Here is a 23,329-nt window from a genome sequence, read left to right as displayed (position 1 = left end):
CCCATTGGATGATTGTTGTGATTTCTCAAAAAGCTGTTATATAGTGTATGTATCTACCCAATAAATATGTGATTATATTAAACAACAAACTAATGTCAGCCCATTTTTAAAAGTTATCCTGTATCCTTTCAGAAGATTTTTAAAACCTGACCAAATTTAGTATCAAGTGATGCAATGTTAGATCATATCTCCATTTTAGCACTTATATTTTCTGGGGTTAAAGGCAATAAATAGCTTTCTTTCTCCTCTCCAGTATATAACTCAATAACCACCATGTGATACTTACAAAGAATGAATCCTTACAATAAATTTAACTTTGACAGACCCATACTAGTTAATTGTGATTTAAATCACTCTATGACTTGTACTTGGACATTGATATTAGGACATCTCAATTATTTTACTAAACAAATGCCTGTATTTATATAACAGATTTATATTTACCCAAAGATTTCAATGTACACAGTAGGGATTTGCAAAGATTTTTATTAGCATAGACCACATCTTAACAGAGAAACTCTGCCATGGAGCCCTCCCTTCCTCTTTGTGATGGAACAGGCCACCTCCTGCTTTTGATGATTGAAGAACAGTCCTATTCTATATAGGTTTTTATACCACACATCACCTGAGTAAATAAATAAATTAATGGAGATATCCCATCTCCTAGAACTGGAAGGGACCTTGAAAGGTCATCGAGTCCAGCCCCCTGCCTTCACTAGCAGGACCAAGTACTGATTTTTGCCCCAGATCCCTAAGTGGCCCCCTCAAGGATTGAACTCACAACCCTGGGTTTAGCAGGCCAATGCTCAAACCACTGAGCTATCCCTCCCCCCTGTATCTGAGAACCTTCCAGCAGTGCATTAAGCAATGTGACTACACATCTGTCATGTGTTTGTTCTCTCATCCTCATCCCAGAGGGAGCAGCATGTGAAGCAAAGCATCTTGTTTTGGTACATTTTTTACTTTGTGTTGTTAAATATACCTGTTGCTATGTGTGTCGCATAGAGAAGGCAAGGTCAAAGAAATGCGACTTGCACTTGAAGCAGAAAGTAGTGAGGTCTGTGATAGTCCTTGATTGCTCAGGGCTTTCATTACAACATTATATTGGATCACTCCGGAAAAGGTTCTGTCTCTTGCACAGATGCGCTTTACCCTTATTGCCGAGAGTTCCATTTTGCCAGAGGAGTGAAGCAGAGGGGCCACACTTTTCATCCCCGAGCTTTAGACAATCTTTTAGATATCCTGGGCCCAAAATAGAGTATTTTGAATAGAAGGACTGAGACCTTAAACTTGATTTGAAGTTCTATGGGAAGTCAGTGTAGAGAGCAGAGGACAGATGTGATATGCTCACAGTAGCCTGTGTTGCAGAGAAGACACACTGAAACATTTTGTACTAGCTGGAGTTTCCCAAGCACTGAAGGCTTCATGCATTGCTGTAATCCAGCCAAGAGATAACGAAGGCATGAATAACTGAGGCCAGGTCTTCGTTGGCCAGGATGGGACAGAGTCTCCTAGCCAACCAGAAACAGTAGAAAGTATTACTCATGGCCATTGCAATGTAAGAGCTCAGTAGCAGCTCTGTAGCAAGTTGTCAGAGTCAGGTCATAGGCAGTCAGACCTAGTGCTCAGAGCCGGAATCCACAGTCATGGGATGAGAATCAAGATCCAGATAGGTCAGGATACTAGGAGTTCAGAAACAGGAAATAAACTTGATAGAAGAATCATGAATTGGTAACCAGAGCCAGGCTAGGTTGGGATACCAGGGGGTCAGAGGCAGATGACAAACGAGATCAGAACCACAAGACAAACACCAGGAGTCAAGCCAGGTCAGAAGCCAGGAAATCAAGCCAGGGAAGGGGAGCAGAGTGAATCCCAGTTGCATGGACAACTTCCTGTTCCTGTGCTGGGGGTTTATATAGGAACTGAGGATCAATCAGGATCCCCAGCAGTCTGCCAGTCAGGTTCAAGGACTGGAGTCCTCCATTGTGGTTCAGCTTCTGCCCTAGTAACTATTAGCAGGTCACTGGGTGGCAGTGTTGAGCTTACTAGTACTTAAGAGTCCTGTGTTCCAGGGATCAAGACCTGTGGCCCACGACACAAGTACAGCAATTGCTCATGTATTTAATAAATTGCATTATAAGAAGCTAAAATAGTAACTGTTGGAATAATAGAGTCAATATTATGTGACCAGCCAGTTCTCCATGGGCCACCAGCAATTGTTCCACAGACCAGTGGTGGTCCACAGACAACAGATTGAAAGCCACTGATATATAGAGATGACATGCTTCATAGACAGCATAAATGGCTAAAAAAGTTCTACTCCTCACCAATATCTTTTTCCAGTGAAGAGATGGATCAGGATCTTATTGTTGGATAAAGGCATAGCTAGAGTTTGGTCTAAGAGAAGGTCTACACAGAAGCTGGGAGTGTTCCCAGCATAGATAGACAGACACGCTAGCTCTGTTTGGACTAGCACACTAAAAATAGCAGTCTGGCTGCAGTGGCATGAGCAGCCGCTTGGGCTAGCCACCCGAGTACACAGCCAGGGGGTTGGGTGGGATTGACTATGAGTGGCTAGATTGTGCTGCTGCCTTGCCTCTGCAGTCACATTGCTATTTTTAGCATGCTAGCTCAAGCAGAGCTAGCATGTGTCAATCCAACCAACCCTGGGGCACGGGGCAGAGTCTGGCCCAGTATCTTGAGGATTTTAAAATTATGATCATGTGTGACTGGCAATGCAATAGATATGCAGAATTGGTGAAATTCAGCCCTGTGCAGAGAACACACACAGGGCCTTGGTAAAATTTCATGAGAACAGTAATAGGCAGGAAAATCTCTTAGATAAAACAATGCATAAATATTTTCCATATATATATTCTGCGTGTATTTAACAAAAAATGCTGGTGTCAGACCAACCTCAGTTGTTTCAACCACTGATTAGAATACATTATGCAAGAATGAATGAAGTGGTTTATCATTTACTACATATAAGCAAAGATATAAATTTCTGGATACAACTAGAGTACATCAGTAGATGTTCCAGTACACTACACTTCCAGCATTTAATTGTCTGTAAAGCCACATTTGAATAGATGTAATGAGGACCTGTTAATTCATTGTAGATTGTTGCACTTTAAGACCCTGTCTACACTGGGAAATAGGAAAAATCCACACCACTGAGTGACGCAGTTAAATGTACCTAACCCCAGGTGTAGACAGTGCTGGGTCAACAGGAGACTTCTCCCATCGACCTAGCTACTGCCTCTTTGGGAGATGGATTACCTACACCGACAGGAGAATTCCTCCCATCAGCATAGGTAACATCTCCACTGAAGTGCTACAGCTGCACCGCTGCTTTAAGTGTAGACAAGCCCTAGCTCTTGCCTTCCTCACTCTCCTTTGAGGGAAAGCTAAAATGCTTGGCAGTTGGTTGGGCCTGCTCCTACTGAAGTCATTGGCAAGATTTCCATCGATTTCAATGGAGTGGAAGAGATCCCTTGTCACTGGAAAAAAAAAAGAAAATCACATTCAATTCATTTTACCATCTCTAACAGAGTGGAAAGCAGATCATGGGTATGATGCTTCCAATAATAAAGGAACTATAAATAAAGGAAATGGGATGTAGCTGATGGTTTTAGTGTAAGTTGAGCTGAAGTAATAATGACTTATAAAGCACGATTCTTGTCTGATGCACAGCCAGCATATGATGCTTCACAGGAATAACGTAACATCATACTTCTGTAAAAGGTTAACAGGCTGATTCTCGTCTTACTTACATGGTTGTAAATCAGGAGATAACATTTGTACAATTCCATTCGCTTCAGTGGAGTTAAAGTCTTGAAAAGAGAATCAGGCCTAAGGATTTATTTTAGCTTGGCCATGAAAAGAAAACGTTATCTAGTCTCTGAACCTCATATACTCAAGTGGTTCGAATCCTTCTGGGACAACAGTCCCAACAAGTAGTGATGAGAAGCTGCACCTTCAACACTAGACCCCTGGTTTATGTAGTTCCACAAGGATCAATTCTCTTTCTGGTCCTTTTCAGCATCTACATACAATGACTGAGTGAACAGGTCAGACAACATGGACTCAAGAACCAGCAATATGCTCTATCCAACCTTCACCACATACGACCACATCATTACTACCATGACGGCCCAGTGCTTGGATGAGATCAGTTCCTGGCTGAAGCTGAAGCTGAGCAAGACAGAGGTGATGTTGGTCAGAGTAAGGTATTTTGAAGCGCTTGCAACCACCGTGCACAACTGGTCAATTCAGTCTATAGTCTAGGAGCACTCTTGGGTTCCTTCCTGCTATTGAACTCTCACATAGCAGCATCTGAAAGGAATGCTTTCTACCATCTCCGCTTGGCTAGGAAACTCCATCCCATCCTGGTGGACAAAGATCTGGCCTCAGCACAGGCACCAACTTTCTGATTTCCTTGGAGGTGCTCCACCCCTACCCCATCTCAGGCCCCACACCCCCAGTCCACCCCTTCCCCCCATCTCTTCCCATCCCTGCTGTGCCTCCACGCCACTTCTTCTTGTCCCATTCTGTCTCCATCCCCAAGCCCGCTTCACCCTCACTCTGCCTCTTCCTGTCCCCCGCTCCTCCCCCCCCTCCATCGCCTCCTGCCTGCCACTGAATAGCTGATCAGTAGCGGGCGTGAGGCACTGGGGGAGAGGGGGAGGAGCTGATCAGTGGGGCCCACCAGTGGGTGCTCAGCATCCACTACTTTTTTTCCTGTGGGTGCTCCAGCCCCAGAGCACCCACAGAGTCCACGCCTATGGGTCTCAGTTATTCATGCCTTTGTCACCCGTAATCCAAACAAGAACAATGTGATATACCTGGGCATGAAGCCTTCAGTGCTGAGGAAACTCCAATCAGTACAGAATGCTGCAGCACTGTCCTCTCTCTCGACTGGCTTCCCATAGAATATCAAATCAAGTTCAAGGTCTCAGTCCTTCTCTTCAAAATGCTGGATGGCTTGGCTCCAGGACATCTAAAAGATCATCTAACACAGTGATTCTCAGCCTTTCCAGACTACTGTACCCCTTTCAGGAGTCAGGTTTGTCTTTCATATCCCCAAATTTCACCTCACTTAAAAACTACTTGCTTACAAAATCACACATAAAAGTAAGTGTCACAGCACTATTGCTGAAATATTGCTTACTTTCTCATTTTGTCTGTATGAATTATGAAATTCGCTAGTGCTTTTTATGTAACCTGTTGTAAAACTAGGCAAATGTCCAGTGATGAGTTGGTGTGTCCCCTGTATACTCCCAGGGGTACACATACCCCTGGTTGAGAACCACTGATCTAAAGCTCTGGGATGAAGACCACAGTCAACAACTCTAATCCTCGGACACAATGGAACTCTCAACAATAAGTGTAAAGCTCATGTGTGGGAGACAGAACTGTCTTCCGGCGTGGTCTGAGACTGTGGAATTAGCTCCTGGGGGAGTTTATGACTATCACAAACTTCACCACTGTCTGCTCCAAGTGCCAGGCACATTTCTTTGACCTTGCCTTTTCTAAGATAAGTGCCTGTTGCTATGTGTGTGGGTTTTTTTTTAAATAATATAAGACACCCATTACCACAACAAGACACTCCGCTGCACCCACTTCTCCCTCTGGGAAGCTGAGGATAAGAGAACAACCAACATATGACAGGTGTTTAGTCACATGGCTAATACACTACTGGAAGATGCTTGGATACAATGGTGATGAGCGGGATATAAAAACCTACATAGTAGAGAATAAAATTGAACCTCTCTTATTCTGACGCAGGGGCAGAGTCTGCTATCCATGCTCATGTATAGAGCTGACCTTGTGGTAAAACTGCAGTGTCTTGTCTTCACTGTGTTTTTACCTCAGGATAACTCACACGTTACTTACCCCGAGGTTTAAAAAAAAAAAAAAGTTGTTTTAATCAATGAAGACAAGCTCATTAATGGCTCTGCTCTTGCGTTAACTTGGTTATGTTTCCAACTGAGACACTCTCATTTGAGCTGGTAATGTGTTGTGACGTATCTTCCCTAGTATAAAGCCAGATTCTGCTGTCCTTACTTACATTGAATGTTGCTGTGTTTCATCAGTAGCCCCATTGAAATCATACATCTTACAATGTGGCAATTACACTGAGAGCTGCAGTGGAGAATATAGCAAATTCAGAGAAAGAGCACTCCCCTAATGGAGAGTCATAGGAATTTCCTATAACAATCACTGGAGCCTGATTATTTGGGCCAGATTCTGCAAGCCTTACTCACGCAGAGTAATATCCTATCCCACTAGTAGTCCCATTTATTTAGCCCTTTGATACTACTCGGAGTGTTTTCTTTTAGAGTTAGGTACTCTCACATTGTATCTTGTTCTGGTGCAATAACCAGGAAATTTCAAAGCTCAGTGCTGTTCTCTCTCAATCACTACAGAAGTGTCTGCATTGTTTCTCTCTTTTTAGATATGGGAAATATGGACATTCACACACTTGTGAGTACTCATTATGCACTAAGAGCTGAAATTAGGAGATGAATGGCTTCTGCAAAAATATGAATAATAATAAGTTTAAGTTAATGGAAGCTTTTATCTTACGAATGAAGTGTTCATCAGTACTAAACCTTTAGTCACATTTTAATAAGTATTATAATTATATGCAAAACAACATCTTTTGTAGACTATAGCTAGAGCAGCACTGAAAAGCTTAACCAAAATGCAGCATTATTCTTAAAAAAGTGTAGAACCACACTACTAACTCCTAGTGTAGAAATTATAAATTCCATTTTATTTAATCTATGGTCATTTTTCTTTAATAAATTCCATCAGCTAGAATGACAGGTTTCAGAGTGGTAGCCGTGTTAGTACTCCTCGTTCTATCAGCTAGAGAGAGAGTGTATAAAGACAGATGGCTATTGACAATTAATATTGCAGACTTTGCAAGATCATGGATGCTAAAAAAATTTTACATAATCATTTAGAACAGTAATAAATAATATAAAAACTTTTTTTCCTCATGTACATGGCACCTTAAGTCTGAGGACCTCTAAACATTAAACAAATATGAATTAGTTCTGAGGACATCACTGTGATGCATGTATTTTACAGAGTTAAGCTTTCTGTGCCCCAGTTTACCCAATATACAAAATGTCACAACCCAAACCAGTAGCAAAACCAGACAGGACTGAACCTCAAGCATTCTGGGCTTCCAGCTCTGTGCTCAAACTATTACCAGATCACATCTCTTACCAAGAGGAAACAATTTTCTGTTTTCTAGGACTTAATGTAGACCAACTGACCTGTATCCAAGAGTAGGATTCAGAAGCGCTTAGTCCCCATGTACTGACATTTGACTAACTGCATTATGTCATGGTAGTTTAGTTGATAAATATTGACTTCTAAATAAAACCGGTCCAATTATCTACATACTCTACTTAAATGAATAAAAAAGTAATTTTCCAAGTTTCTTGATTAAAGTTTAAGAATTTTGTATACAACTTTTATTGTAATAAGAAATTAAATGCCCTTCTACGGTTATATCAGTAAGCTCTGAAAGGCTAACTAATTTCATTTTGCATTTAATATAACTTTCTTGCAGCCAATCTCAGAAACCTGTTGCAGGAAGGTAGGGAGGGGGCGTATTTTGTTTTTAACGGTTGCATAAATTGGCTAAATAAATAAATTTCAATATTTCTTTTAACATAGCAGCTAGTCTGCCCTAGTTAGTTCCTGGACATTATTGTCAAATTTATGCATTTACAGACATCAGCTTACTGAAAAAGAATGCTAATGGTCTCAGAACATTTCAGGGCTTTTTGTGTTTTTATTTAGTACTGAAAGGGCCTACAATTTTTATTTTAGAAACCATCTGGGTTTTTTTGTTTTTTTTGTTTTTGTTTTTAAATCACACAGGGGTCATCAATGCAGCTGGCGCTGTGTTTGTGCCAGAACTTGGACTAACCCTAAAGTAGGCAATACCAGGAATATAAGCAGAGGCCAGGTGTTGGGGGAATCATTCTTGCTAACTACACCTGGGAAAGAGAGGTTTGAGTCTACATCGTAGTCAGCAAGATGATTGGCAGTGAATGTAGGGCTTGATTTTCAGAGTTGTTGTGTAGCCACAGCTCTCATGAACTTCAAATGGAGTTGTGGGTAAATAGTATCTCTGAAAATCAGGCCACCTGGTTTGTTCTTTCAATACTCCTACTATGGACTGTTTCAGGGTGTCCTCTTGTCAGCAGTCAGCCAAGGCTTACCTTGCTGACTTGGAACAGCCAAGACTGGCATGAGACTTGATCATAGGTAGTGGAACAGACTTTTTCAGTGTACCCATTACCAAATTCTGTGGGACTAGGCCCAGTTCTGAAAAGGTGGGTGGAATGCATGGTTCTCCCTATTCAAGCTTGTATCTCTTCAGGTGCAATAGACTGCCATAAATCTGCCCGATTTGGGCAAAGTTTGGGAAGAGTTTCTGACAGTGGCCATTGGGCAGGGCTGTGGTTGCAAAAAGACAATCCAAATTGTAAAAGGTTTGGAAGTGTGTTTTAAACAGAACTTTAATAAAGCATAAACTAAAATACCAAAAGTAGTTCATGTGAAGAAAAGCTACATTACCATTCTATTAGGGCTTTGACTTCCACTGACAAAAGACAGACGATTCTAAAGTATAGCTGCCACTGTGTCCTTAACTCACTGCATATGTTCCCATGGCTGCTGTTTTCCTTTAGAGGTCATCTTTGTTCACTTTTTTTCATTTTTGGCTGACCATCAGGAAGGGTCAGTGAGATGGAAGGGGGCTTGGTTGTTATGGGCTTTGGTTTGTGTGTGTGTGTGGGGGGGAAGAGTGGGTTTGGTAGTGTTTATTTTTGTGCATCAGTGTAAAAGAACAAGAGCTCAAAATGGGATTTTTTTCTGTCTGATTGCTACAAAAATCTCTTGATTTCACAGACTTGATTTCGCTTTCATTAGTACCATCAGTTTATCTTGTCCACTAGAGCTCATTCTCTGAGGTATTGATATTTTATGTATACTAACATTCATAGAGTTTTCCAAGTTTAACAATAGATGATACAAATACATCGACTGGGCCAAATTCATCCCTGGAGTAACTCCCTTGAAGCAAATAGGATGAATATGGCCTATCATGATTAAATTCCTTGGTTTCTCTATTGACTAAGCCATCCTTCTTTTTGTGCAGCTTTCTCTTTCCACAGTTTTGCCTGGCTGGATACCAAAGATGGATTTAAACTGTATCTTAGCGATTTGCACTGGATTTTACTGCAAACATTAGTCACTAGCCATCAAAGTAACTACTGCATCAAATGTCTGTCTTTCAATAAGGCACCTTTCCAAAATGCACGTGCCATTTGATCTAAATGGAAACCGCATGTGTCAGAGATTTGCTTCTTCAGATGCGGTCATTAATACCAGGGGAGTTCTCCATGTAACGCTCAGGAATAGTACAAGTACCTAATCCACTTTCTAAGGAAAAAAAAAAAAGTCACGTGGCCAAATGTTCCCCTCCCCAAAAGGAGATACATATATAAGAGAGCAAAAGCTGCATGTTCCAGGATGTGAGCAGTGTCTGCACATCTGGTCATGCAAACCGTCTGGTATTCCCCCCAGTGACCGTCTCCACCCCAGAACATGCCCTTATCTGCAAAGAAATGGATTTTCTCTCAGTGCCCCTGCCTGCAGTCCTCCTGGCCAGAAGTAATTCACAAACACCAATATGCTTGGATACACTGAGTTCCTTTTGATAGCACCTGCCTGTAACAGCATGTTGAATCTCATTGTCCTTTCCTGTGAGCATGTGTAGCTCATTCTCCTTATGCCCCTTACAACACTTGTGCTTCAGGCCCTCTCTTATTGGGGCACTTGTCAGAACCTGACAGAAAAGAATGACAAATAACAATTTCAGAGGTGGGATGACTGTCATGGGGCTGCTTGCCACACATATCAGACATAGCATAAAATGACACCTATTCCTCTCTAGTCAGCTGCAGAGGATATTTGTGATGGATTGAGAGCTTACATCAAAAGTTAAATTCCCATTTACTCAGTAAGCCAGGAAATGATGCAATGCAACACCGCAGTATATATGAATGTAATATACTCACTGTCACAGCAAGCTGTTTTGGCAATACCTATTAATGGCCCACTTAGGCAAGTTATAGCCAAAATTAAATTTCCTGCAATGAACAGTAGCTATAAGCACCTTTCCCAGGTAGCAATATATAATTCACTCCTGGCTTCAGAATACCCCACCCACTTTCTCAGAGACGCATTCCATTTTCTGGCATTGTCATGGTATAGCACCGTATCCTGCACATCTCAGGGATAGTCCTTTTCTGGGGAGAGGGGAAGGGGTCAAGCTTAGAATTGCATCACTTGCTCCACTTCTGAGACCCATGCTTATGCTCAACTAGAGATAGAATTTGGCCCCTGGGATTAGCACCTCAAAAAAAAAAAAAAAATCAATAGAAGCAAATACCTTGCTAAATGTGTCCCCACAGCCTAGCCATCAGCTCCTGAATCTTAATATCAGCCTATTTCATATACTATATTTAATAATGGGGGAAATGACTACCCAGCCAAGAACACCTATATGTAGTTCTCTCTCCTTTCCCTTAAATATCCTTATACCCCAAGGGACTTACGAAGGTGAATCCAGTCTGACACAGAAAATGAGAGGGAGATGCAGGATAAGGGAAATGCACACAACAGACATTTACAATCCCACAGGGGAGCTATGACGAGACAGAAAGAAGTGTCATTTCATGCACCATAGGCATCAGTTTGAAATCATAATCTGTTCTATGTCTCAGCTTCTTGGCAAACGTTGAAAAAGCACAAGGTTTGGAAGAATAGAGTCACAAGACTATTTCCAGGTAACAAACTGCTTGAAAAAGGGAGCCATTGTGTATAGGCTACTAAATAAGTAAAAGGAGCCTAACCTGGGATCCAGTTGTGTTGTACCTTCTATCATACTCAAGTCCAGTGAGTTATTTCAATGGGAGTACAGGGGATCTTGCTAACATAAGGCAATTTGCATCAACTGATCCCCCTGCTTATCTTGATGTCATGTTGCTTCCAATTTAGATGATACATTATGTTGCCATTAATCCTGCATTACAAAGAAAGAAAACTTTCTCCCATGCTCTGGATTCTATTAACAGACTGAATTTCCCACTAGACCATACCTCTTTCCCATGTGGCTGGAAGCTGTGAAACAGAGCCACATCATACTCTGAGTAAGCAAGTCTCTGCTGCCAACAGTTTAATCCCAAATGGTGTCAAAGGGCCCACTTCCAACAGTTATGCGTACATTTTTAAGACACCCCAGCAAGGTCATCTACTCAGGATATTCCCTCTGAACAATGGATGATTGGCAGATAACAATGTTTAACTTCTGACTTTACTTTTGTACATGTTTATGGCTCAATTGCACAGCTGCTCATTTGTCAACTACACAGTCTTGTAGCATAGATGACATCAGATATTTCTTAGGCACTGTGTCATGATCTCCTTTGGGCTCTTGAGGTGGACTGTGATGCAACACATCATGTTGCTAGATGTGTAAAATAATATACTCTGGCATGCTAAAAATGAGCTGATAATACCTTACCCCTTCTTGGGGCCCTTTAAACAGCCTCTTGAGGAAGTTTGAAGAGCTGCCAAGTATTCAAGATGTGCTGTGTACTGTAGAATTTGGCTTCCTAAAGAACAACTTCTCCCTCCCCACCCCCGACAGAAACCATCACACAGAAAATAGATAAGAGGGAAAGAAAAACTGTACATGAATAACTGCAGCAAAGAAGAGGCTGAGGTCCTTCTGAGATGGTGAGTAAAGGAAAAGCAATCAGGGCTATCTCGTCTTTCACAGAAAGACCTCTGTGTTCTAGGAGACTTCATGTCCAAGTGCCAAATGGAGACAGCTCCAAAGAGCAATTGAGCTCTTTCTATTTCAGAAACCCAAGAAGAAGTACAACCTAAGTACCACAGGTGTAGGACGGAATACTTGTGCAGGCTATCACTCCTGTCAGCTTCTGCCTAGTGGTGAATTTAATACTAATTAAAGGATTAAAGCCAGATATCCCAGTTATTAGTTTAGGGTGATTGGGTTCTGAGGAGGGAGGGATTGGGTGGGTGGTTTTTTTTTTTTTTTTTTTTTTGGTATTTCATACAAGTACAATGACATACAGCCCCTGTTATAAACTTTCTAGAGAAATAGGACCCTGTGGTTCCTAATCAAGGCTTCTGCCCAGCAAAACACTTAAGCATGTTTCTCTCTGTCACCTGCAAGAAGTCCTATTAACTTCAAAGGGGTATCTCATGTGCCTAAAGTTAAGCTTGTGCGTAAGTGCTTTGCTGGATCCAAGCCTCAAGAGTTATTGTTTACTAGATAGAATTTAGTGTACTTATTTGCAATAGTTTCCAGCTAGATGTATCTATAGCATGTCGGAAATAAGAATAATTACTTGTCTCCTGGATTGGTGGGAGGATTAATTTGTTCAAATTTGCACAGCATTTTGAAGATATCAATTACAATATAGTATTAATAAGCAAGGCTTCGATTATGTCATGGAATCCATGACTTCCACTGACCTCTGACATTTTCTGCCTCGGGGCTGGAGCTCCCAGCCAGCCCCGTGCCTGCAGCTCCCAGCCCTCGCCCAGCCACGGCGGGCAGCAGGGGACCCTGCAGCAGCCCAATGGCAACGGGGGAACTTTATAGCTGCCCAGCCGCAGCAGGCTGCGGGGAGAGCCCCGCAGCTACCCAGACGTGGTGAGTGGCTGGGGGACCCTGCAGTTCCCAACTGCAGCCAGGGGCGAGGGGACCCTGCAGCAGTCCAGCCCTGCGGGCACTGGGAGCCCCAAGGTCCCACGTACCGCAGCTGTGCGGGACTAGGAGCCCCAGCGGCAGTGGGTGCTAAATCTGCCTATCCCTTTCGTCAGGGATATTTTTAGTGAAAGTCAGGGACAGGTCACGGCTTCCATGAAATTTTTGTGACCTGTCCCTGACTTTTTCTAAAAATATCTGTGACAAAAACTTAGCCTTATTAATAAGTACACAATGCCAGTAGGAAACAGCACGAATACATTTAAGGTCCCAGTACTAATAGCTGTTTTGTTTTGCACTTACAAATAAGTGAAATTAATACTGTTTAAAAGTGCTGGATCCTCAGCCCAAGAGACTGAAGTTCTCCGTTTCTTCACCCAACAGGTACCTCTCCTAGGGTAGGGGCAGTGCAGACATTTTCACACCCCCTCACCAATGTGCTTCACTATTAGCCTTGGACAGATATGAGAGTAATTCTGTCTCTACCACCCATTTATTAGCTTTCATGATCTAGATATATTTCCTAGGATCTGAGACTACCTACATATTTTGCATATAGCACTGAACTGCTATCAGAAGGGAATGGCTTGTGGTTACCCACAAGGTGGGCCAAATTCAAATCAGTGACCTAGAGATGAATGACTCCCCACCCAAATACCAGCCAGTGGAGCCAGCCAGACTCCTCCTGCTAAAATTCCATTGGATGAAATTGTATTGTGAGGTTTAGCTAAGTGGGGGATTAGGGAAGCAGTTTTGAAATATCTGTTGACAATAGCAGTCCAGAGCTTGTCCTTAGGAAGCACAAGTCTTGGTCACGGCTGGCACCCTAGTCCTGTTATGTCCTCTTCCCAACCTCCGAGGCACTGGAGCCAACATAAGAATAGCCTACTGGGTCAGACCAAAAGACCATCTAGCTCAGTATCATGTCTACCAACAGTGGCCAAAGCCAAGTGCCCCAGAGGGAATGAACAGAACAGGTAATCATCAAGTGATCCATCCCCTGTTGCCCATTCCCAGCTTCTGGCAAACAGAGGCTAGGGACACCATCCCTGCCCATCTTGGCTAATAGCCATTGATGGACCTATCCTCCATGAATTTATCTAGTTCTTTTTTGAACCCGGTTATAGTTTTGGCCTTAACAACATCCTCTGGCAAAGAGTTCCACGGGTTGACTGTGCATTGTGTGAAGAAACACTTCTCTTTGTTTGTTTTAAACCTGCTGCCTATTAATTTCATTTGGTGACCCCTAGTTCTTGTGTTATGAAAAGGAGTAAATAACACTTCCTTATTTACTTTCTCCACACCAGCCATGATTTTATAGACCTCTATCATATCCCCCCTTACTCATCTCTTTTCCAAGCTGAAAAGTCCCAGTGTTATTAATCTCTCCTCATAGGGAAACTGTTCCATACCCCTAATAATTTTTGTTGCTTTTTTTGAACCTTATCCAATTCCAATATATCTGTTTTGAGATGGGGTGACCACATCTGCATGCAGTATTCAAGCTGTGGGTGTAGCATGGATGTATATAGAGGCAATATGATATTTTCTGTCATATTATCTGTCCCTTTCCTAATAGTTCCTAACATTCTGGTAGCTTTTTTTGATGGCTGCTGCACATTGAGCACATGTTTTGAATACTATCCACGATGACTCCAAGATCTTTCTTGAGCGGCAATAGCTAATTTAGACCCCGTCATTTTGTATGTTTAGCGGGGATTATTTTTTCCCAATGTGCATTACTTCGCATTTCTCAACATTAAATTTCATCTGCCAGTCACCCAGCCTTGTGAGATTCCTTTGTAACTCTTCACACTGCTTTGGACTTAACTATCTTGAGTAGTTTTGAAACTGCAAATTTTGCCACCTCACTCTTTCCCCTTTTTCTAGAGCATTTAGGAATATGAATATACAGACCCCTGGGGGAATACCACTATTTACCTTGCTCCATTCTGAAAACTGACCATTTATTCCTAACCTTTTCCTATCTTTTAACCAGTTACTGATCCATGAGAGGACCTTCCCTCTTATCCCATGACAGCTTACTTTGCTTAAGAGTCTTTGGTGAGGAATCTTGTCAAAGGTTTTCTGAAAATCTAAGTACATTATATCCACTGGGTCCCCCTTGTCCACATGCTTGTTGACCCCCTCAAAGAATTCTAATAGATTGGTGAAGCGTGATTTCTTTTTACAAAAACAATGTTGACTCTTCCCCACAAATCATGTTAATCTGTGTCTTACAATTCCATTCTTTCTGTTCTTAGATTCAACCAGTTTGCCCAGTACTGAAGTCAGGCTTACCAGCCTGTAATTGCTGGGATCACCTCTGGAGCCTTCTTAAAAATTGGCATCACATTAGCTATCCTCCAGTCATCTGGTACAGAATCGGATTTAAATGATAGGTTACATATCACAGTTAGTAGTTCTGTAATTTCACATTTGAGTTCCTTCAGAACTCTTGGGTGAATGCCATCTGGTCCTGGTGACTTATTACTGCTTAGTTTATCAATTTGTTCCAAAACCTCCTCTAATGACACCTCAATCTGGGACACTTCCTCAGATTTGTCACCTAAAAAGAATGGCTCGAGTTTGGGAATCTCCCTCACATCCTCAGCTGTGAAGACTGATGCAAAGAATTCATTTAGTTTCTCCACAATGGCCTTATTGTCTTTGGGTGCTCCTTTAGCATCTTGATTGTCCAGTAGCCCCACTGGTTATTTAGCAGGCTTCCTATTGCTGATGTACTTAAAAAAAATTGCTATTATTTTTTGAGTCTTTGGCAAACTGTTCTTCAAATTCTTTTTTGGCCTTCCTAATTATATTTTTATACTTCACTTGCCAGAGTTTCTCCTTTCTATTTTCCTCACTAGGATTTAACTTCCACTTTTTAAAGGATGCCTTTTTGCCTCTCACTGCTTCTTTTACTTTGTTGTTTAGCCATGGTGGCACTTTTTTGGTTCACTATGTTTTTTAATTTAGGGGATACATTTAAATTGAGCCTCTATTATGGTGTCTTTAAAAAGTTTCCATGCAGCTTGCAGGGATTTCACTTTTGGCACTGTACCTTTTAATTTCTGTTTAACTTCCTCATTTCTGTGTAGTCCCCCTTTCTGAAAACAATTGCTACAGTGCTGGGCTGCTGTGGTGTTTTCCCTGCCACAGAGATGTTAAATTTAATTATATTATAGTCACTATTATCAAGCAGTTCAGCTATATTCCCCTCTTAGACCAGATCTGTGCTCCACTTAATTGCCTCTCCTCTTGTGGGTTCCAGGACTAGCTGCTCCAAGAAGCAATCATTTAAGGTGTCAAGAAACTTTATCTCTGCATCACGTCCTGAGGTGACATGTACCCAGTCAATATGGGGATAGTTGAAATCCCCCATTATTACTGAGTTTATTTTTATAGCCTTTCTAATCTCCCTGAGCATTTCACAGTCACTATCACAATCCTGGTCAGGTGGTCGGTAGGTAGTATATCCGTACTGCTATATTCTTATTATTCAATCATGGAATTACTATCCATAAGGATTCTATGGTACAGTTTGGTTCATTTGGGGTTACCATTCGTCCGGATTCCCCCGGACAGGTCCGGCTTTTTTGAGTTAAAAATAGCATCCAAGGGAAATTTGTAAATGTCCAGATTTCCCCCCCATGCAGAGTGCGCGCGCTGACAGGGCAGCCGGCCGGATCGTGCCACTCACACGGGGCTCTGGCAGCCAGAGCCCCTCCTCCGCTTCCCCCTCCTCTCCCCTGCAACTTGAGATCACTCCACTCCTCTATCTCCCTCCCTCCCCCTCCCTGCATTCGCAGATCGCCGGCCGGCCGTTCCCATCGGGCCTCCGGCAGTCTGGAGCAGGGAGGTTCTGGAGGGGGCAGTCAAGAGACAGGGAGCAGAGGGGTTTAGATGGGTCGGGAGTTCTGGGGGGGGCTGTCAGGGGGTGGGGAGTGGTTGGATGGGGCGTGGGAGTCCCTGGTGTCTGTCTGGGGGTGGGGGTGTGGATAAGGGTTGGGGCAGTCAGGGGACAAGGAGTGGGGGGGAGGGTTGGGGATTCTGAGGGGGGCAAGAAGTGGGAGGGAGTGGAAGGGACAGGGGCGGGGCTAGGGCAGGATGGGGGCGGGGCTAGGGTGGGGCTCCTCCCGTCCTCTTTTTTGATTGTTGAAATATGGTAACCCTAGTTCATTTAAGATTTCTACTTCAATTCTATGCTTTCTTTCACTATAGTGCCACTCCCCCACCAGCACGACCTGTCCTTCTGATATATTTTATACCCTGGTATTACTGTGTTGTTCTTTATGTAGAACAAATACAGAAGTGCGGAGAACAGCAGAAGTTTTAAAACAAGCTGAGCTGGCTCTGAGAGGCTAGGGGAAAGACAGAGGGACGGCAGCTTGTGAGTAGGGGGAAAAAAAGAGAAAAAAGACTTCAATGATCTGGCACCACCACCTCAGCACTTCCTCAAAAAATATGTAGGACTGTCACTGTGGCTCTTCCTAGGCCCGTTAAAACCAAGGATCAGAGGGTGAATATTTCACCAAAGGAAAGCTCCTCTTTTCCCTCTAGTACATTGATTACTTTAACATTCCTTCATAGCCCTATTCTCTGCTCCCCCACCCTCATCCTCACTCCTGCTCCCTCTTCAGTATGAGCCCCAGTTAAGAAAAGTGATTCAGTCAAAGGTTAAATTATGCCAATCTCTGGTATGTCATGTGTTTAGCAATAGGTGTGACCCTTTCTGAGGTAGGGCCTGTAGGAGGGTGGGGGGGCGGCGGGAAGCAGGAAAGGTTGCTCTGAATATGCATGGCCGGTGGCCACATCTTCATAGGCCTGTGTATTTGTGCAGTTGCTTTTAATGCCATCCAATCTTTCCTTCTGTCCCTAAATGGCCTGTGTTGAAAATGTCCCTGCTTACAGTTGCTCAACTGGAATGAGGACAAGTTGTTTGCAATGGCCCCCTTCCAAATGCTTGTGCTGTAACTTTTGTCTTGACTAGTCTCTGAAGATATCTCTGGAGTGATTTTCCTATGCCTCACTTGCACTCCCCCAAAGTGGTGCCTGCTTTTCTTGCTCTACCCTCTCGTAGCTGGATCTGCCTTTAAAACTATTACCAAACAGAAACTGATAACATCTGCTCACCTAATGTGGCACGTCACACTCACTCATGTGAATTCACATTGAGCTGCAAAGGGTCCAGATGTTGCAGCAGTAGAAACACCAAGTTACCTTTGCTCCTAGCAGAACAGAATGGGTACAGATAACAGCAAAAGAGTGTGACAGTCTTCTGCAAGCTATTACAGCTGATTTGCCACTTAGATCATTGTGATTAGGAATAAGTTCTCTTCTGTGCTAACCTATGAACCATTTCTTCTGATGTAGATATTTCTTATTCCTTGGTTTCTCCTGTCTACTTAGTTTCACCAATGGAGGGAGGAGATATCCCTTCCCTTTAAATCTACATGTGGTTTAATCCAGGCAGAGGAGGAAGAGAAAGAACTGAGATAACAGATACTGAGTAAGGGTCTATAGCTCTAAGATCACTGGGAGAATCTGTGGACATAGACCCATTAATATACATTACAAAATAAAAGAATAATTTCTTCTCTATTAGATGTGTATGGCTTTTTCGCCTTCCTCCGCAGCATGGGGCAGGGGTCACTAGCTGGAGGATTCTCTGCTGCTTGAAGTCTCTAAACCACAGGATTTGGGGACTTCAACAGCAGAGTCAAGGGAAAGGGTTGGGACGGCTTTGTGGCCTGCATCATGCAGGAGGTCAGACTAGATGATCATAATGGTCCCTTCTGACCTTAAAGTTTATGAGTCTATGAGTCTATAATGTCTATAAGGGTGTGTGTGTTATCTCCCACCTATTGTTTTAGAAACATAGATTTTGGTTGATGAACAAGAGTATCTATGTTAAAATTTCTCAGCAGAGATTCTTCTTCTTTATATGATGCCTTAGGTGCACATGTCCCTTTAAGGAAAAATAAGCGACAGCCCCTGCCACAAACAGGACCATAAATTGGCTCCATTTCCCTTGGGTGCAAGGATGGGGAGAGGGAGGGGGTGTATGAGAAGCTCCTCGTTCTCTGAGCAGCCATGCAGGAGCTGGACAGAATCTTATCGAGACAGGGTTGGGGTTAGACTGTTGGGGTGGTAGCAGGGACTCGAGGTGGAGCTTCTGTTACTGCCCCAACAGCTGCTAGCTGCATGCAGGGGCATTAAGGCCAGGATAAGTGGGGCTCCTCCCACTTCCTCTCCACTATCCAAGGGAGCTGACTCAGCCTGAAGTTTGGAGCATGCTACACCCTTTCCAAGGGTGACAGAACTACTGCTGCCATGAGTAGATCTGGGCACCCCTTCCCCTCCTCCAGGTCACACCACCTAGCCCCGGGGGACAGGAATTGCTGCTGTACGGTGACTGTGGTGTGGGCTCATTTGCCAACCCTCCCATCAGTGGTCATTTTTTTGGAAGGATCTCAGGTTCAGCTTTTGGCCCAGGCCCCCAAAAACCTCTGTGTGGTCCAGGCTCCTGAGGGGCTCCCTGGCTGCATTGCAGCTCTTCCACACACCCCTCCAGAGGGTGTCAGGAGCAGAATCTTGTCCCCAATTTACTCATTGCAACACAACAGTGGACGAAAGGGTGGAGGGGCTTAGGGATTTAACACAAACCTAAGGGGCATCACACTATACTGGCATCTCCTACTCTAGTTTATATTTTTATTGATTTGGAAGCATTACTGTAGCCATTAGAGAGAAAGCCTTCCTCCCTCCCCTCCCCAGGCATTAATGGGTCACTTCACCTTGAATGGTCTCTTGAAATGTGTTAACTTGTGCTAGACAATCTGTTCCACTCTGAGCACAGGTCCCAGACCTCACGAAGAGCTCTGTGTAAACTCGAGAGTTTGTCCTTCTCACCAACAGAAGTTAGGTAACATCTTTTACTGGACCAACCCACCCTCTCTCCCTATTGATTTGGCAAACAGTGATAATCTCCATAACAAATATATCCTTGTTTTGCAGAGATAATACTCTAGCTTGGTGGTAAACACAACATGCTGGGGTGGGGGGGGATGGCATGTTCAGCAATTTCAGTCTTGGCAGAAGAGAGATTTGGTTTGACTCCACTGTTTTTGGTGGTATGTTAAATCCTTGCTAACTCTTTTTTTTTAACCCTAAGAACAGCTGTGCCTCTGCCTCCATGTTAACATCAGCAGATTGGTTGCTTGAACCATACTCCATTTCTCAGAGAACACTAAACTGCTTTGGTTTTATACCTATAATGCTAATGGGAAAACAAACAAGCCCAGCTTGCTGGTTTACAATTGCATATGTAATGCACTGCTAGCAATGTAAGTTAGTTCACTGGCCTTTTTATCATCACCACAGTGTAACACATAATAGCTTCATCTTCATGACTGTCATTTGGTCAAATAGATTGTAATCTTAAAAAAAAGTTTTGCTCTGCTTGCAAGCATGGTGACAGATACTTTGATATATGCATTGATACGCACCATACATCTGACAACAGGATCTGTCCTACTGAGTCTTTGGGCCAAATCCCATTGACTCAGCTCACTGAAGTGCATGGGCCTGATTCTATGTGATTTTTATACCAGTGTAACTCTACTTGGAGTTACTCCTAGTTGGTACTGATTAAGTGAAGGGGACGGATTCTCTAAATGGGACTACTCCCAAGCAAGCAGATTTGCTCATTATCTGACAGATCATTTGTTTACAGGTAGAAGACACAGAAATGAAGACAAGCATATTGTCAGTGATTTCCAGAGATAATTTAAGGCTGCAATCCCAAATTTTGCTGCTAAAAAGAGGAGAGAGAGGGCCAGTGAATAAACTACTGCAATTCTATTAAGTGCTTTCTGCCCTTCTTTCCTAGTCCCCACATTTTCAGAGGGACAAAAAGGAGATTTCTATTGTGCAAAGAGGAAATCTGAGAGATCGAAAGACTTAAAAGGAAACATATGATTGCAAATCAGTTGATATTTTATGTTTTTCAAAGTTTTCTGGACAGCCAAAATAACATTTTTAAAAGGCTGAATTTCTCTCCCCTTCCCCTCCAATAGATTTTAATGAAGGCTGAAATAAACTCCAGGATTTAGGAGAAAGAAAAAAACCCAAACAACTTAGAGAAATTGGATACATAACCAAATCGTAGAATCAATGGGGCCCTTAGGAACCACCCCTCTGCACTGTGGCAGGATTCATTTAATTATTCTATAACTGTTCCTGTAGATGGGTGTTTAGCCTCGAATAACTCCAACAACAGAAATTGCACAACTGCCTTTGGCAGCTTGTCCCATCGTCTAACAGTTCTTCTACAGTTTTGCCTAATATTTAACCTAAAAACTTCCCTCCTGCTTCAGCCAATTATTATTTGTCCAATCCTCAGTGACTAATGAGAATAATTGATCCTTGTCCTCTTTAAAACATTCCTTTATGTTTCCTGTTATGTCCCCCACGCACACTTGTCTTTCCTTTAGGCTAAAGATGCCAAGTTATCTTAACCTTTCCACTTAGATCCTATTTGCCAAACTTCTTACCATCTTTGTTGCACTCCTCTAAACTCTTCAATTGGTCCATGTGTCTTTTTTTCCATACAGAACTGAATGCTTAACTCCAGTTAAGCTTTAACCAGTGCCAAGCAGAGCACAATAATTACTTCAGTAACCTGACTGACCCCATCTAATAACAAAGGCAAAATGCAGCTTGTAATTAAAAAACTTTTTAAAAATAATTTTTAAAAGCTAATTTCCTTAATGACCAGAACATCCTACTGCTTGGCACGCACAAGTTAAGGAACGTAAACGTTATTGTTCAGTCTAGGCATCTTTTTCAATGATATGCTGTGTATTGTATTTTGGACTATGGACAGTTTTACTCCGACTAGGAACAGGCTGTACTTCATCTCTTGTGCTCCCTCCCACTCCTTTTGTTTCACCCAGACTTCACTCCTGTCTGCTCCCTGTCGCCCTATCTACATTTGTTCAGCTCCACTGCCAGTATTAAATTTGGGAGCCTTTGTAAACAGCTGCCACTGGTGTTTTTAACACCTTAGCCTATATTAGGTCTTCCAACGTTACTAACTTCAGTGGAGCTGAACCAACAGTGGGAAATATTTAGAAATTTCCCTCATGTAGGCAGAATCTTTATCCCTTTTCACCACGTCCATGCTAGCCCACACCTGGAAAGGCTTCCCAGTTAATATCCAGCCAGCACTCTCCTTCAAAAACCTCCTCAAAATTCACCTGTTCTGCAAAACATTCCAGCTGTACAGCATGTTCTATATTCATTAACTTGGTACCTGCCTATTGTTTTGCACTGTATTGTATACCCCCTGGGTTATAATCTTGTCAAGAGAGAAATTGTATTCTTTGGCACACCCTACCTATTATAAAGTGCTGTGCATGGTAATATATAAATAATTGCCTGATGACAGCAGTTCCCAGGAAATGGATACATGAATTCACCATAACAAAAGAAATGTGGATCAAGTAGCAAGACTAGCAACCTCTCTGACTTCAAACCTAATCTTTGATTTGATGGCAGCATTTTTATGAAGTTGCTTTTGCACTCTACCATTAGGCAATATAAGATCTATAAGTATCATTATTTGTTATTTTTCCATACAGTCTTGATTAAACTGAAGCAGTTCTGCTGGTAAACAGGTCAGTGAACACTTGCAAGTAGAATAGGTGGGATGATTAGCAAAAAACAGCTAATAGCGTCATATTCTGCTATAAACCTTTGAAGTATTAGGTGAAATTCTGCTGTCAGTTACACACATACAAGCCCATTGTAGTCCATAGGGTTGTGTGCGTACAAATGAGATCAGAATTTGGCTTCAAATAACAACACATCATAACATACCAGAAGTCACTCTATTAAAAAAGCATAAGTACTTTAGGACTTGGATCCATTAGCCAATATTTCATAAGGCAAAATATTCATTCCTTTTTTACAACTTGTACGCAGGGCTGCGTCAAGACCTTTTGATATAGATTGGACGAGGTGAAACCTCAATGCAGTCTAAAAGTAAAGGCAGCTCAGAGGGAATGAACAAAGTCAAGCAGAAATAGTGACTGCAAGTTATTAGCAGGCAACCAAGAGTCAGTTGGTGGCCAGGAGAACAAGAGTTTGCAAGACCCAGTGAATTTGTATGTTCTTTGCTTGTTGAGTATTTTCTCCCCGCATCCCTTTTTATTTGTTACCGTGCTCTAGATAAAAATATTGAGCTGAGAAAGATAATCTTTAACCCACCTTGAAATGAGACTTGCAAGCATTTTTATAAATAGATTGAAAAGTTGTCTTGTGGCTTTTGTAAGTACTGCTCTATGCTCTACACAAAGGCTGTTTTGTTACATCTTATACAACAGTACTCCTCCATGAGCCACAACAGAGATCACTAGGCTGTCCCACACAAGTACGGCTGTACCTTTGGGGGACTCCTTTATTCTTTGTCCTGAACTGGAAGAACAC

General features: G+C 42.5%; 1 long non-coding RNA gene across 2 annotated transcripts in view; it reads left to right on the top strand.

Annotated features, from left to right (window-relative positions):
* LOC117876211 overlaps positions 1–23,329 on the top strand; it is a 91,177-nt gene that overhangs the window by 25,150 nt on the left and 42,698 nt on the right. The window contains exon 2 of one of the 2 annotated variants that reach the window (XR_004645453.1): positions 4,046–4,212. The exons of the other annotated variant lie outside the window; for it this stretch is intronic. This is a non-coding gene — a long non-coding RNA (uncharacterized LOC117876211). The remainder of the gene's footprint in view (positions 1–4,045; positions 4,213–23,329) is intronic. 2 annotated transcript variants of the gene reach the window in all.

This window comes from Trachemys scripta, chromosome 4 (assembly GCF_013100865.1).
Source record: "Trachemys scripta elegans isolate TJP31775 chromosome 4, CAS_Tse_1.0, whole genome shotgun sequence".
In the NCBI taxonomy this organism is placed as follows: Eukaryota; Metazoa; Chordata; order Testudines; family Emydidae; genus Trachemys; species Trachemys scripta.
The sequence above is the reverse complement of the archived record's forward strand: the minus strand, read 5'-3'. Positions and strand labels throughout refer to the sequence as shown.